The sequence below is a fragment of the Equus asinus genome, chromosome 1 (assembly GCF_041296235.1).
Source record: "Equus asinus isolate D_3611 breed Donkey chromosome 1, EquAss-T2T_v2, whole genome shotgun sequence".
NCBI classification, from domain to species: domain Eukaryota; kingdom Metazoa; phylum Chordata; class Mammalia; order Perissodactyla; family Equidae; genus Equus; species Equus asinus.
The window spans coordinates 121,103,528-121,121,027 of record NC_091790.1 but is presented as its reverse complement, the minus strand read 5'-3'; the positions used below and the strand labels follow the sequence as shown (position 1 = coordinate 121,121,027).

The following is a 17,500-nucleotide window of genomic DNA, read 5'->3' as shown; positions in this document are numbered from 1 at the left end:
AGAGGGATAGCTTTCAGTTTTTCTCCGTTGAGAATGATATTTGCTGTGGGTTTGTCATATATGGGCTTTATTTTGTTGAGGTATTTTCCTTCTATACTCATTTTATTTAGAGTTTTTATCACAAATTGATGCTGTATCTTGTCAAATGCGTCCTCTGCATCTATTGAGAAGATCATGTGATTTTTATTCTTTATTTTGATAATGTGGTGTATCACATTAATTGATTTGCAGATGTTGCACCATCCCTGCATCTCTGGGATGAAACCCACTAGATCATGATGTATGATCTTTTTAATGTATTCTTGTATTCGATTTGCTAGCATTCTGTTGAGAATTTTTGCATCGATGTCCATCAGTGATATTGGCCTGTAACTTTCTTTTTTTGTGTTGTCTTTGTCTGGCTTGGTATCAGGATAATATTGGCTTCATGTAATGAGTTAGGAAGCCTCCCCTCCTCTTCAATTTTTTGGAAAATTTTGAGAAGGATGGGTACTAAGTCTTCTTTGAACGTTTGGTAGAATTCACCAGGGAAGCCATCTGATCACTTACTTTTATTTTTTAGGAGATTTTTGATTACTATTTTGATCTCCTTACTGATGATTGGTCTATTCAAATTATCTACTTCTTCTTGATCTAGTTTTGGAAGGTTGTTTGATTCTAAGAATTTATCCATTTCTTCTAGATTATCCAATTAGTTGGCATGTAGCTTTTCATAGTATTCTCTTATAATCTTTTGTATTTCTGAGGTGTCCATTGTAATTTCTCCTCTTTCATTTCTGATTTTATTTATTTGAACCTTCTCTCTCTTTTTCTTGGTGAGTCTAGCTAAATGTTTGTCAATTTTGTTTATCTTTTCAAAGAACCAGCTCTTGGTTTCATTGATTTTTTCTATTGCTTTTTTAGTCTCTATTTCATTTATTTCTGCTCTGCTTTTTATTATTTCCTTCCTTCTGCTGATTTTGGGCTTTGTTCTTCTTTTCCAGTTCCTTTAGGTACACTGTTACATTGCTTATTTGAGATTTTTCTTATTTGTTGAGGTAGGCCTGAATTGCCATAAACGTCCCTCTTAGAACTGCTTTTGCTGTATCCCACAGATTTTGGCATGTTGTATTTGTATTTTAATTTCCATTTGTCTCCAGATATTTTTTGATTTCTTCATTAACCCAGTCATTGTTCAAGTAGCATTTTGTTTAATCTCCACATTTTTGTGCCTTTTCTGATTTTCTTCCTGTAGTTGATTTCTAGTTTCATCCTTTGTGGTCCAAAAAGATGCTTGGTATTATTTTGATCTTCTTAAATTTACTTATACTTGTTTTGTGGCCTAATATGTGATCAATCCTGGAGAATGTTCCACGAGCATTTGAAAAGAATGTGTATTCTGTGGTTTTTGGATGGAATGTTCTATATATACCCACTAAGTCTATTTGGTCTAATGTGTCATTTAAGGCCAGTGTTTCCCTATTGAACTTCTGTTTGGATGATCTATCCATTGATGTAAGTGAAGTGTGAAGTCCCCTACTATTATTGTGTTACTGTCTATTTCTCCTTTTATGTCTGTTAATAATTGCTTCATATATTTAGGTGCTCCTATGTTGGGTGCATAGATATTTACAATCATTATATCCTCTTGTAGGATTGTTCCCTTTATCATTATATAGTACCCTTCTTTGTCTCTTGTTATAGTTTTTATTTTGAAGTCTATTTTGTCTGATATAAGATTGCTAGCCCCACTTTCTTTTCTTTGTTATTTACACGGAGTATCTTTTTCCATCCTTTCACTTTCATTTTGTGAGTGTCTCTAGGTCTGAAGTGTTTCTCTTCTATGCAGCGTACATATGAGTCTTGTTTTTTTATCCAATCTGCCACCCTATGACTTTTGATTGGAGCATTTAGTCCATTGACATTTAAAGTAGCTATCGATAAATATATACTTATTGCCATTTTTTTCTGGATGTTTTAGTAATTCCTCTCTCTTCCTTTCTTCTTCTCTTACTCTCTTCCCTTGTGGTTTGATAGGTTTCTTTAGTAATATATTTGATTTCTTTCTTCTTACTTATTTGTTTATTTATTATAGGTTTCTGGTTTGTGATTACCATAAGGTTCCTATACAATATTCTATGTATGTAGCAATCTATATTGAGTTGATAGTCTCTTTAGCTTGACCTCTTTCTGAAGGCTCTACTCTTTTACTCCCATCCTTCCACATTTTATGTTTTTGAAATCATATCTAATCTGTTGTTTTGTGTGTGTTTATCCATTACCCTTTTATCATTGAAATAGATAATTGTAGTACTTTTGCCTTTTAACCTTCATATTATCTTCATAGGTGGTTGATCTGTTACCTTTACTATATTTTTGCCTTTACCAGTGATTTTATTGCCTGGTTTGGGGGGAAGGTTTAAATAATTTTCTTATTCCTATTTGTGGTCTTCTCTTTCCCACTTAAATAAGTCTCTTCAGCATTTCTTGTAGAACTGGTTTCTTGGTGATAATCTCCTTTAATTTTTCCTTATCTGGAAAGCTCTTTGTCTCTCCTTCCATTCTGAATGATAATCTTGGCTGTAGATTTTTTCCTCTCAGCACTTTAAATACATCATGCCACTCTCTTCTAGCCTCTAGAGTTTGGGCTGAGAAGTCATTCAATAGCCTTATGGGCTTTCCTTTGTATGTCACTTGTTGCCTTTCTCTTGCCATTTTTAAGATTCTCTCTTTATCTTTAATTTTGGACATTTTAATTACAATGTGTCGTGGTGTAAGCTTCTTTGAGTTTATCTTGTTTGGAGCTCTCTGTGCATCCTGTACCTGGATGCCTGTTTCCTTACTTAGGTTAGGAAAGTTCTCAGCTATTATTTCTTCAAATAGGTTCTCTGTCCCTTTGTCTCTATCTTCTCCTTCTGGGATACCTATAATACGAATGTTAGTGCACTTGATATTGTCACAGAGTTCCCTTAAACTTTTCTCATTCTTTTTAATTCTTTTTTCTTTTATCTGTTCAGCTTGGGTGATTTCCTCTAGACTTTCCTCCAGCTCGCTGATCTGTTCTCCTGTATCATCTACTCTGCTATTGAGTCCCTATAGTGAATTTTTCATTTCCAGTATTGTATTCTTCATTTCTTATTGGTGCTTTTTTATATTTTCCAATTCTTTGTTGACATTCTCACTGTGTTCATCCAGTCTTCTCCCAAGATCAGTGAGCATCCTTATGCGTTTTTGTTTGAACTCATTGTCAGGTATATTGATTATTTCTGTTTCATCTAGTTTTTTCTGGGGTTTTGTCCTGTTCCCTTGCTTAGAATGTATTCCTTTGCCTCCTCATTATGCCTCTTTCTCTGTGCTTATATCTATGTATTAGGTGAATCAACTATGTCTCCTGATCTTGGCCTTATGTAAGAGATGCCTTTTGAAGCCCAGAAGTGTGCTTTCCACTTGTAACCAGTCTATATGATCCAGGAGTGACCCCTATGTGGGCTATTGTGTCCTTCTGCTGTGGCAGCATTGCTCTTACTGCAGGTTCCCAGGGTGTCTGATCTTTCCCTCTCTGTCCAGCTGTTTGTAAATTGGGTTAGAGGAGCCCCAGCACTATTGGCTACAAGGTCTAGTAGCACAGTCCTGTTGCAGTTTTCCTGTTAATTGAGTAGGTACCCAGTGTAGCTGGTTGCTAGGCTCAGGGGCTTACAGTTTCTGTAGGCCTCAGGCCTGCAAAGCTGTTGTCAGCTCTCTTAGGATTGCAGCTGAGTGGGGCTGGCCTGGGCATGGGAGCACCCAGTTGTTTCAGGTTTTGGAGGTGGGGATGATCCTCTTTGTAGCTGTTTGTGAAGCACGGGGTCTTCTGCCACTGGTAAACCCCACCACCCACAGGTCCACCCACACTGTCAACAGTTCCTGGTCTGTGCACACTTCCCAACCCCATACCCATTGCCCCATTGCACAGGTCCCCACCTCTCCACCAATGTATCCACAGTTCACCTGGTCCTCACACAGGCCCTGTCCCACAGAGGCAGACACACTCACCTGCCTGTAGAGGATCAAGGCACCCAGTCTATGCAGGCTGACAAGTAGCCTGAAGGCTTACTGCTGGGCAGGACTGGTCCCTAGGGTGGGCTGCCTGCCATGGCTGAGCTGGATTAAATCTGCACTCTAGTGGATGTGGCAGACTCCAGGGCTAACAGGCCACAGGAAGAACTTCAATGGCTTCTGCCAGCGTCTGTGTCAGCATGCCTATGCTAGGTCTCAACAATGGCTGCCATAAGGTATAATTTTAAAGTAAAGGGGACTATTTGAACACATATTTTTAGGGAGTCCTTGACACAGCACAGAATTACAATGGTATTTTGCTAGAAATCACCCAACCCAGGACAGCATGTGACTGAATCCAATGTCATCAAGAACCAGTAAAGAACTGAACATAAGAAATGTCTCAATTATTGTACTGTTTCAGACACATTTCTGTAACCACAAGCCTTCCAGGACCAGTTCAAGTGACCACATCTATTATCAACAGAGTGATTAGGAATTGTCTTTCAGAAATGCTGCAAAGTCACATAGCTGTAGCTATAGCCAGGGCATGCACAAAAGAAGAAACCGTGACCTGAAACAACCTCAAGACCAAGGTCCTCCTCCCCACAGAACCCAAAGACCAGGACATGACTGGAACTTGAAAGTTGGACTCTTACCAGAAGCAAGGGGTCCTTCATTCAGGAAGATCTGCTGTTAAAATTCTTCCCCATCTCATCAAAAATGTTTAGATCCCCATCAAAATGTTTAGAACCCCATCATAAATGTTTATAACCTCATCAAACATGTTTAGAACCCTATGATAAATGTTCAGAACCCTCTCATAAGTGTTTAAAACCTTACCATAAATGCTTGAAGCCCGCCAATCAACACCTGTCCCACCAGCATTTTCATGTGCCAGCCTGTTCTTAACCTCTTAAATTTTGCCTCAAATCCTGAACTGGGGAGACAGATCTAAGGGCACATGCCTCCTGTCTCCCTGCAGATTGATCCCACAGAATAAAAGCTTATTTCTACCCCCAAAGGCCAATTCCAGAATTAATTGGCTTGTTTATGTGCATTGGGCAGAGAACCCCAACTTTGTGCAATAACATTTCTACTCAACCATAATTTTTTATAAAAATGCCCTGTTATATTCCTGAGGAAAAATGAAGCAGATTTAGAAGGAAAAAAAAACAAAACAAAACATGGAAATGTCTTTCAGCAATTTTTTTTTATGTTTAGCTACGTCTTCCAAAATTGACTGAAGAATTAATCTTTTCTTTTTCATTACAGTGAAGTCTGGGGTTATTTATGCCTGTTAGAATTCTGAAAAATTATAAACGGAATTATCATTAGCTAAGGTGTGATTTTAAATTTTAGAGTGAAAGCATCAAATTGACATTGTTCGATTTCTGGGGGAAAAATCCCGTTGCTATGGAAACAAATGTGGATGTAGCCTCTATTTACCTTAAACTTCTTTGTCTCCAATGGTTAATTCTGACTTGAGGTTAATTTCTACAAACACACACACGCATGTGCACATGCACACACACATTGTTGAACTTCAAAAACACAGCACCAAACTTTACTAAGTGAAAGTAATTTCCTGGCAGCATTTCCTGGCAGCGGTCCCTTACTTATTGTTAAATTCAAGGATGGTTCCTACTAGTTGACAAGGTGGGGTGGACTTTAGAATCCAATTCATTCCTCAGGGAGCACCTGCCTAGGGATGGTTCTGTCTACGTCACAGTTTTCTCCTGGTCCCTCCCCTCCATGGCTTATAACCATTTAACATTTGGGTAAATTCAGTGATTCTAGGCATGGAAGAGGAAACACAAAGAATAGATCTAAATTTCTACAAAAACACCAAGAGCTGACCAGCTCATTATGCAGCTTGCCTCACCAGCTTCTGATATTAATGGCCACTTCATCTCTCTCTGCACCTCTGTTTTCTGTCTATAATTTGAGAAACATTCTTTCCCTACTAGGTTAACTATGAGAAACGATGAATCCTTATAAAATAAAATTTTATCATATCTTCTAAATTGGTTATTAAAATTAATACCAGTAATAGATATTATTTCAGCAGTGTAGCAAAGGCAGGTGAGGCATCAGAGTCCTTCACTGTCCAGAGAAAAGTCCCATAACAATGTCCTTCCAATGCCCACGTGGACTAATTACTGTGAATGTGTGGGTTTTATCCTGACATGCAGAGTAGAACAGCTATTTGTAGTAGTCAGGACTTTGGCGTTTAGTTTACATTGCTTCTCAAGAACGAAGGAATTTGAATTTCTTGTCACCAGCAAAATCAATCTATAAGTGTTGCCTTCTTGGTTTCTGTAATACCCCAGGTTTTCAAAATGGTAGTAGTATAAAATCCCGTGTGAAAATACTTTGATTCATTTGTATTCTGTTTTTATTCAGTCCTTTCCTCTTTTGAGCCTTGATTAGTGTTTATTTCCTGTTCTGTATTTCTTGATCATGAAAAGAGATGAACAAATTAGAACAAAACTTGCTACTAAACAATATCTCGAATTTATCTCAGTATTTTCTTCCTTCACTTACTAACCAGAACTGTCAGAGCAAAATATGGGTTAAGATCAGGGTTTTGAGTTTTTTTCAAGTGGATGGAGGTAAGTCATATTTACTTTATTTCTAATCATCCTTATAACTTGCAAAGCAGTATAGTGAGCAACTAGCATGGGTTTCAAAGGCAACTGTATTTTAAATATCCAATTTCCCACTTATTAATATTGGTTCAGAATATTTCAGATCAAAGTTACAGAATTCATCCAAAGTGCTTTAAGAAAGAAAAAGAAGAATGATTGTTCCCAAGCTAGGTTGTCCAGAAGTTCATCATGTCGTCAGAACTTCTTATTTTTCTGTAATTTCCTGTTTGGCTCCCTGCAGGTAGCACCTTTGGCTATAGCAGTTGCTAAAGAAAAAGTTATCTGACATTTGTCAAAGGAGTTATGCAGACTGTATTTAGGACTATTGTGATAGGTGTAGGGACTACTCCAATGGGGTTTCACAGGAGGGGAGCCACATTGGACTTAATTCTGAATACAAGAAGGAAAAGTGGGGATTTCTAGCCAAGGAACAGGGTGGGGGGAGTCAGTGGATGAAACACTTTTTATATTGTGAAACATATCATGTGAATAAGAATATAAAAACTTAAGTGTAGTTTAAAGAATAGTAATAAAATGAACACACATGAACTCAGCACAGAGACTAATAGAAAATGGTCGGTATCTTTGAAACTTCTGTATGGCCCTCTCCACTTTAACTCCTCCCCCTCAGGTGATCACTCTTAAATATTATTTATCATTCATTGTTTTTCTCCATGATTATACCATCCCAAACAATATATTGCTTGATTTATTTCTATATTTGAACTCTATATAAACAGAATCACATGGTATGTGGTCCTCTCTGACCAGTCTCATTTACTCACACTATGGTTTGGAGATTTATCCACAATTACCTGTATAGTTTTAATCAATTTATTTTTACTGAATCAGATTAGTTCAGAATTTTGAGACTTATGGGGCTGCAATCAAGGTGTCAGTAGGGTCTGTGTTTCTTTAGAAGTCTCTGGGGAGGAATCCATTTCCTTGCATTTTTCAGCTTCTGGATTAGACATATAAAAATGGAATTCTTATATCTTCTCATAAAATTTTGTTTTTATGTACCGTCCTGAACTTTTAATTTTTTGTGTTACTATCTTTAACAATATGTTTGCTTTGAAATCTATTTTGTCTGAGATTAATATAGTTCTACAACATTTCTATGTTGTAGTTAGTATTTGCTTAGTTTATCTTTTTTGAACTTATATTCTCAAACTTCCTGTGTTCTAATGTTTTAGATAAATATATATATATATATATACACACACACATATTCATATTTTTGTTGTTGTTGTTGAGGAAGATTAACTCTGAGCTAACGTCTGTGCCAGTCTTCCTCCACTTTATATGCAGGTCACTGCCATAGCATGGCTGATGAATTCTGTAGGTCTGCACCCAGGATCTGAACCTGCAAACCAAGGCCACCAAAGTAAAGCACACCAAACTTACCCACTATGCAATGGAGCCAGCCCTAGATTGAATATATTTTAAATACATGCTATTGGGCATTTTTTATAGCCACTTGACATTCTTTGTCATTTTAACTGGAGAATTTAGGCCATTTATATTTATTGTGATTACTGTATGTTTGGTTTTATTTCTACTTGTTTGGATGTGCTGTGCTGTTTGTTATTCTTTTAGTGGCTATTTTGTAAAATAAAGTTTCTATTTTGGAAAAATTTTAGGTTTACAATGAAGTTGCAGAGATAATACAGACAGTTCCCATATAGCTCTCTCCCAGTTTCTCCTATTGCTAACATTTTACATTATCCCAGTATTTTTATCAAAACTAAAGAACCAACATTTGTACATTACTACATAAACTCCAGATTTTATTTAGATTTTACTAATACTCTTTTTTGTTATTGTTCCAGGATCCAATTCAGGTTACCACATTGCACTTAGACTCCAGCTCTTTTAACATGCATGCCTAACAAAGTATACCTTTTATCAATATGCACATCCACCTCTCAAATTATCCAAACAAATTTGAATATTTTAATTGTCATCACTCCTATTTTGACTTATATGTTATGGTGGTCCAGTATTTTAGTTTTAGCTTTTATTATGCCCCAAAGTTAAACTTGCTATTATCATTACTATTATATACATTTTACATTTGTTTAGAATTTCATATTTGCCAACATATTTATTTAAATTTTACATTCATGCTAAACACTCTACTTAGAAACATTTTCCTTTTTCTTGAAGGCATCTTTCAGAATTTCCTCAAGTGAATGTCTTTTGGTGATAAATTTGTCAATCTTTATTTTATCCTCATTAACAAAAGATAGTTTTCCTGGGAATAAATACCAAACTGGCAGTGATTTTTCTTAGCATGTGGAAGATGTCATTCTGCTGGTTTCTGGCTTCTGGTTTTGAGAAGTTAGAAATGGTGAAATTTCTGTTCCTCTGTAGGTGGCCTGTTGTTTTCTCTGTCTTCTTTAAATATATCTTTTTCTTTGATATTCAAGTATTTCATGATGATGTGTTTGTGTAGATTTTTTTACCTGTTTGTAATTCATTGGGTTCCCTACATCTGAGGATTGGCTCCTTTCAACAATTCAACAATTCTGATGCATTCTCATTCACTATCTCTTAGATAGTGCCCTTTCCATTTCATTTCTATTACTTACCTCTGGATTTATATCTAAGATATATATATATATATATATATATCTTATCACTCTTATCTTCCACAAGCATAGGAGTGAATCGGCCTTTCATAATTTTCTTCACCTTGCCTTTTTGGATCTTTATCCTAGATTTATTTAGGTCTATTTTTCAGTTCACTGGGTTTCTCTTCAACTATGTCTATTCTGCTTAATCCATCCATAGGATTTTAAGTTTATTTTGTACATTTTTAATTTCTAGAAGTTTTATTTGATTTTTCTCCCAATTTGTCAGTTTTTTACATTCTTGTCTTCTCCACTTTTAAAGCTTATTTTGAATTTATTTAGACATATTCCATAGTTATTTTGCATTCAATTTTACCAGAAGTCTTTGTGGGTCTGTTCTGGTATCTCTTGGCTCATCTATTTTCATGGGACCTTGTGTGCTTTGTGACTTTTGACTGTAGGCTGCTAACTTTCCTTAGAATTGTTTCTGTGGGAAAACCTTGAGGCCTTCATTAAAGTTTTTCAGACGTAATTTTTATTTGCTTTTATCTCTAGCTTGGGGTCACTTCCAAACATAGACCACTTTAGATTTGCTGCTTGTGGTTTTTCAGACCACACAGATAGAATAAATCAAGATCACACATCTACATGGGGGCTGAATTTAGTTACACATTCTCAGATGACATTATTTTTTCTTCCACCACCCATAGAGGTAAAGACAATTAAATTTCCTTACTTTCCCCTTCTTCCCAATGAGGTTTCTTTCTTACTCATCCTTATACTAAGAATGTAAAGAATGTAATTCTCTGCAGATTCAGCTTTATTTGTAAGTCTCCTGTCAGGTTCTCCACTGTATGTAGTTTTGAAGCTTCTGGTCCATCCTCTTTGCTTGTTCAGCCTTCAGAAGGGAAGCTCAAAGTCTCAGTCCAGATAATTCCAGATTAAAAGCCAGTACTAACACTTGCTTGCCTTCCAGGATTCCAGTTTGACTTTTGCTTTGCTTCTGCATATTCCTCCGTTTTTATCAGTGAGTTTAAAAAGATTTTCAAAATGTGCTCACTTCAGCAGCAGCATATACTGAAAAATTGGAATGACACAGAGGAAATTATCACGGTCTCTGCACAAGGATGACATGACATGCAAATTCGTGAAGTATTCTATATTTTCAAAAGAAGATTTTAAAAATATATTTTAGCCAGAATTTTACTTGTTTTAATCAGAAGAGTCATTCCAGCTATCTAATTTACTAAATTGATGGAAACAAAAATCCCTGGGAACAAAAAAGCTTTAGACTTATTTTCAGATTCTGTTTTTGTTTCATAGGAAAGTTCCCCAAGCCGTGTTATGCAATTTGGAATAATATAATTCATGAATGTCCTAGTCTGTTTTATGTGCATGTTGGATAATATATATAAACTGATACTTCATAAACAATAGCACACAAAGTAAAATATACTCAACTTATCTAAAACTTATCGAGAATTCCACTGTCTAACTTAGACAATTGGGGGAAATTTTGTCTCTGTTTCTTCATCAATCATGGTGTAAGACCAGGACTAAAATTAACTCTACGCATATCTTTTGTTTATCAACACAAATCATGTACAAATTGCCACAGCACTGACTGGCACAAAATGATCTTGAGTGGACTAATGGACATAAATGGAAAGTCAGGTAATCTTGAGTAGAAAGCTAACTATCAATAGTGTGCCTTTTTACTTTGGTTTACATTATGTCCTTATACCTTCGGGCATTTATGTTTGATCATTATTTGTGAAATCACACAAATAAACAATCTTTTGAGTTTTATAGGTTTTCTGAATCAAGAGCCAGTTTGAACTATAAACTTTTAACCCTCAAATTTTTTAACTCTATTTCTAAATGTCGTTGGTTAAGAAGTTTGCTGTTCTTTGTGTCAGAACTAAATCCCTATTCACATATTCTTAATCCAAGATGTTCTGCTCTCGTGGTGTCCTTCTACAAATTGGATGTAACTGTTAACAGATTTGATGCAGATTCCTGCTGAATCATGATTCAGTAACTGTTGGACCATTTTTCTCATGGATGTTTGGCCTTAGAGCAAACAAGATACACCAGCCAGTTGTCCCGTCCCTGAGGTAACTGTTGATCAGAAGCAAGCATGGTCATGAGTTGTCCATTTACCTAAGCTGTCAAAACAAGAATTATTTCTCACTGATTCATTTTTTCCTAAGACCTGTTCAGAGAACTTGGGGTCTATTAATTATTGGTTCAATTGACTTATCATACTTAAGAAAAATCAAAATATTCCTCCAGTTGGTAATTACTGACCACAAAATACTCTATTTGACGTATTGTACTTTTAAGCCAAAATAGACTAAATATCTAGTCCTAAATCAGTTTGAATTTTATCACATTTTTCTATAATCTTAACAACATTCTGTGGAATTCTCCCCTACCTGGTGGGAAAATCACAATCAGAATTTTAAGAAATCTATTCAGAGGTAAGAGAGGCAGGCAAAAAATCAAGAATGACTTGGAGATTTTGGGCTCAAATAACAAGGAGATCTTGAGGAGCCATTAATAAAAACAAGGAAGTCAAGAGAAGAAAGAGTGCCTAGAGGGAAGGGGAAGAGGAGAAATTAATTTTTTGATATATTAATTTTGAATTAAAAATGCAAAAGTGAAAAGAATCAGTTATTTAAACGTAAAAATGAAATGAGTATTGGTAAATAACACAGGCAATTCAAAACCCAAGAGCAACTTAAAATATTAATAAATCTGACAATATAACCATGAAAACTTTCGAATGACAAGAAACACCATAAGCAAAGTCTAAAGACAAATGACAAATTGGATATAACATTTTGGTAACTTATAATAAAGAGTCAACATCTTTAACTCTTGAAGGACTCCTAAAAATTGAGAATTACAAAAAAGCAACACAAGAAAAATATGAATGGGCAGTTCACAAAAAATTAATTCAACTTTAAACACAGGAAACAATGATTAGTCTCACAACAAGAGAGAGACAAATTGTAACTCACTAAGAAACCATTTCCTACCTATCGGATTGGCAAAATCCATGATCTCTTTTGATAAGACTGTGAGGAAACAAGTATTGCAATGTATTTTTTGACAGGAATGCAAAGTTATACAATTCCCACATAGCAAATTAGACAAAATATAATCAAATTACATGCATATTCATTTTTCATTGACTTAGCAATCCCACTTCTAGGAAAGTATCTCAAAGATACATTGGGAAAAACTGACATGATATAGATATATCATATATCTCATATATGGCAATATTGTATATAAATATGTTGATATTAATATACAAAATATTAATTAATATAAAATATTAATTACAAACAATGCTGCTGAAGCATTGCTTTTGCTTTTTATAGCTTTGCTTGCAAAGACAAGACTCAAATGTCCAGCAATAGAAGTCTCGTTGAATAAGCTAGGTTTATTCACATCCACTCAAGGGAGTCTTATGCAGCTATAAAAAGGGATGAGAAAGAGTTCTATATACTGGTAATCTCCAAGATATATTGTTAAGTGAAAAAGGCAAGTGTACAACAGTATTAATAGTTTTCTAACTGCTGTATGTGAAAAGGGACAATATAAATTTATATGCATAGTTGCTTAATATTTTCACAATGTCAATGGAAAAATAAACCAAAAATTAATAGAAAGGCTAGCCAATGAAGGGTGGATAAAACAGGAATGAAAGCAAATTTTTCTGAATTTATATTGTCACAAAATTTTGACTTTGGAAATGTATACAAATTTTTACATAATTAAAAATTAATTATAATTAATTACATTAATTAAACAGAAAAATTCCCTCAAAACCAAAAAACAGATGGAAACAAATGAACTAACTGTATATCAATTTAGCAGCGTAATCAAAAACAGGGAAACACGTTCCCTTATGAGCATTTAAAACATGGTACTTTAACTGCAAATCCCTAGTGGGATGTAATCCAAGAACCAAAATAAGTGCAAGAAAATTTGAAACAATATTGTAGACTTGTTAAAAAGAATTAGAATTGTTATTTTCAAAACATCATGGGTACTTGCATGATGAAGCAATGAGTAATTACATTAATGTCATTAGGAATCAAAATTTTTAAAATAAGAGAAATGAGGTACAAGTGTAAAATCAAAGAAGTTGGCTAAAAATCATGTAATCTTATATTTAAATTGGAAATAGTAGTGTGACTCATTGTTTTCTTGTCTTTAAAAGAAGGAGGCGGCAACGATTCCACAGCTCTTTGCATTGAGAAGGCCTGGCAGTGATGCCCCAGCAGGAAGGAATACTCCTAGAGCCGATATTCTGCTCTCTAAATCCCCCCTCTCTGAAAGAAGCCAAGGCTCCTTCGTAAAATACTGCTTCTAGGTCTGGAGCAGGAATGTGCAGGATTTGCTTGCGATATCCTATCATACTGGAAAGCAAGAAAGTTAGCGAAAACAAATGGGCAAGGGGACACACAAGCCCATTTCAAGGGGGCTCCCATAGCCTAAGCTGCAACAATATGAGCAACAAAAAGATTAATGACTGCAACAAAATGAACCCCATTAGATGTTTAAAAAAACGAAAAATCCATGAGATCATAATGAAATGGACTCCTTCAGAGAACAAAATAAAACACCTCGTTCATCATCATTGAAGGTTACGAAGGTATCAACTAATTACTCTGAAAATCCATAAATAATGGCAACAAATAAAATATGCAAATTGTCTTTCTTGCATGAATTATATTTCAGGGTAACTAAATTACTGATCAAGGAAAGTTCTTACAGAACAATTCCAAGTAAACAAAGAGAAAATGACATAATTAGAAAAATCACCATTTTTCAACCCATAATGATATGGGGGATCTAGACAATGATTACCAAATAGTGCTAAAATCGTTAGTTTGGTGGGGAACTTTACAATGAAGATATCAGACTGACATAAACAGAACCCAATGAACACTATTAGCGTTAATAAGTAAAAAAAGTTATGTGCCTAATTAAATGATTCTTTAGAAAATATACAGCACCAACTGTGTGTGATCTACTTTCCTAAACAATTGAACTGAATCTAATCAGGCCTCTAGCTCCAACTATTAATCTACAGGAATTATTGAGTATATATGAAATAAGATTGGCCAAATATGGATAACTTTTAAGCTGGGTGATGACAACAAGGGAATTCATTGCATTATTCTCTCTTTGTGTACCTATGAAATTTTCCATTAAAACAGTGTTTTTATAGACAGATGTATGGGTTGGCCTGGTGGCATAGTGCCTACGTTTGTGCACTCCCATTTGGTGGCCCAGGGTTCTTGGGTTTGGATCCCAGGTGCAGACCTACACACTGCTCTTCAAACCATGCTGAGGCAGTGTCCCACATACAAAATAGAGGAAGACCGGCACAGACATTAGCTCAGGGCTAATCTTCCTCACCAAACAAACAAACAAACAGAGAGATGTAGAGGAATATATTGGATGAAAGCTTAAGGCTGGAAATTAACATGGAAGCCAAGTGAGGTAGAGAGTTGAGGTAAGCAAGGTTATTTAAAGAGAGCAAGAAAAAATAAAGCAGTCAAGGAAAAAGCTGCAGGAAATATGATATTAATAAGTGGGAGGAGAAAAGGGGTCAATGAAGGGAGCAGAGGGATATTTGCAAAAGAGAGCAACCCAGCCACGAGGAACCTACGTCATGGACTCCTGGGTCAGCCCACAGGGTCCAGAGCAAGCTTGTGAAAGGAGAGATGCCTACATGTGGAGGGAGAAAAGAAAGAATGTCGCTGATATAAAAACTGGGCAATTTAAGGTGGATATAAGGGAGACAAAGGAGCTCAAGTCAGAGCTCAAGCTTCTTGTCAATAGGAAACAGCAGCACCTCCTGAGGTGGGCGGTCCTCAGGAGGAATTGTTCTAATTCAAAAAAACCAGCTTTCCTTTTTCCTCTGTCTGTAACCAAGAAACAGGCAGCTTCACAGACTCTGAAGCCTGGGTTTAAATACGGAGAAGATGCGACTAGTTGTGTTTGATATGTCAAGAAAGGCCGGAAAACTGTTACAGAAATCCTCTTAATGGAGTTTTCGTCTTTGAAAAGCAGATCCAGAAACTACAAAATCTGCCAGAAGAGGAAAAGTTGATGATTTAAAAATATCTTGATGAGAATATAACATCCCACACTGAGAAAATCCCACTTCTCATTATTCTCTACCATGAGGTCTCCAATTAACACCCACTGTGCTGCCTCATTCTGAGTGTTACCACGTACTGAATTCAGGATCTTTCTTCCAATTCTTGGAGGATTTTGGCTGTGGGTAACCCTTGGGTATAGGTCCTAGAGATATGGGATTGCAATAGGAATTTTAAAAATATTTTCTCCTCCTCACCTCTAATTTCTTTCAGAGGCAGGCAGAATTTTCCCCAACACATTACAGCTACACAACGTCTTTTCCCCAACTTCCTAGGAATAAAATCCTGGCTTCTTATTGCTAAAACCTACAAGAAAAATTAATTCTCAACATATTGTCACATACAGTCCATCTGGGAAAGCGAGTTACTCATGGCCTCAATGAAATTTGGCAGGATTTTTATTACTACACCATTAGTGCCTGCAAATGGGGACAGCATATATATTAATAATTAGAGAAATCTCATATGGGATGACATCACCTACATATGAGCTGAAGTGTATACCCTTATAAAATAAAACCAAATTTTTTTCTGGCAGTGACCTAACTCATTAGGATCCTAAGTCGTGTTGCCTGAAAATCTGAAAAAAAAAAATTCTGAAAAGTTGGCTTACAGGACAGCTTCATGAGTTCCCAGCTTTGCTCAAATCCCTGTGACACGGCAGTATGGTGATGTTTTGGAACTGGAGTTCCCCAGGGATGTGATTTTTCTATATTTTGGGGTGTGTTTGGTGGACTAAATTTGAGGAGTTTGGTCAGCCAGTAAAGGTGAGGGAAGATTCTATTGCTTATTTATTTAAAAAAGGTAATTCTTAAAAGCACCTTTGTGATGGTTTCCTCGACTCTTTTAAAGTATTTTGGATTTAATTAGATCTGTACAGGGGTTAGGCCCAAGCAATGGAAACTAATGGTAGGAGTTTAATAGGCTAATGAGTGAATGATTTGAGAACATATGGGGTTTTCTAGTGATGATAATATAATTTTATCCAAGTTATAGCTGAAAATGCCTCTAAGTATGAAAGACACGGATGCCCAACTAGCATCTCGAAAGAAAACCCTCCACAAGGAAGCACTCTTTAGAACTGTCTGATAGAACTTCCTGTGATGCTGGATGTTCCATGACTGTACTCTCCAATACTGTAGCCACTAGCCACATCATGACGACCGAGTACTCGAAATGTGGCTGGTGTAACTGAGGAGCTGAATTTTTTATTGTATTTTAATTAATTTTAATTTAAATATCCACATGTGGCTAGTGGATACCATATTGGACAACACAGTTCCACATACTTCCTTAAAACCAGAACCCCTCCCAGCTTCACTAGTTGTCTTCCTCTGTCTCCTATATTTATTCAGTCGACAAGTACTACCGCTTTTTCTAACCTATGTCTGGTAGCCATTTTTTTCTAATGGCAGAAAAAGTTTCAGTTTCTGCTTATGAAACTACTTTAAGTTCTGATTTACGTGCATTTAAATCTCTCTCCTTCTCTTTCTCTTTCTCTCTCCCTCACCCACTTTTACTACTAGCTTTGTTTATTTGAACCACACAGTTGTCTATATGGGCAGTTTCCAGCTTGCACTCAGTTTTCAAAATGCTCCCCATCTGGCAGTTATGGACGCCATGATACTTTCTCTAGCAGACTCTTCGATCTAACTGCTGCTGGTTAGGGTTTGATTCTTAACCGTTTTATTTTTACTTCTGTGTAGGCTACATCTGCTGCTGAATTGGTTTTAAATTTTTTATTATTATTATTTTTTAGTAAAATTTTTTTCCCAGTTTTTTTTTTTTTTCTGATTGGCACCTGAGCTAACATCTGTCGCCAATCCTCTTTTTTTCCATCTTCTTCTTCTCCCCAAAGCCCCCCAGGACATAGCTGTATATTCTAGTTGTAGGTCCTTCTGGTTGTGCTATGTGGAACGCCATCTTAGCATGACTTGATGAGCGGTGCCATGTCCATGCCCAGGATCCAAACCTGCGAAACCCTGGGCCACTGAAGCCAAGCATGCAAACTTAACCACTTGGCCATGGGGCTGGCCCCCAGATTTTAAATATTAAAATTATAAGTTTAGTT

At 36.1% G+C, this 17,500-nt stretch overlaps 1 long non-coding RNA gene and 1 pseudogene across 1 annotated transcript in view; both read left to right on the top strand.

The window, feature by feature from the left end:
- The window catches only part of LOC139045022 (uncharacterized), a 156,130-nt gene that overhangs the window by 14,955 nt on the left and 123,675 nt on the right, over nucleotides 1-17,500 (top strand). The window lies entirely within an intron of this gene.
- On the top strand, nucleotides 10,294-10,408 carry LOC123288370 (U6 spliceosomal RNA; annotated as a pseudogene).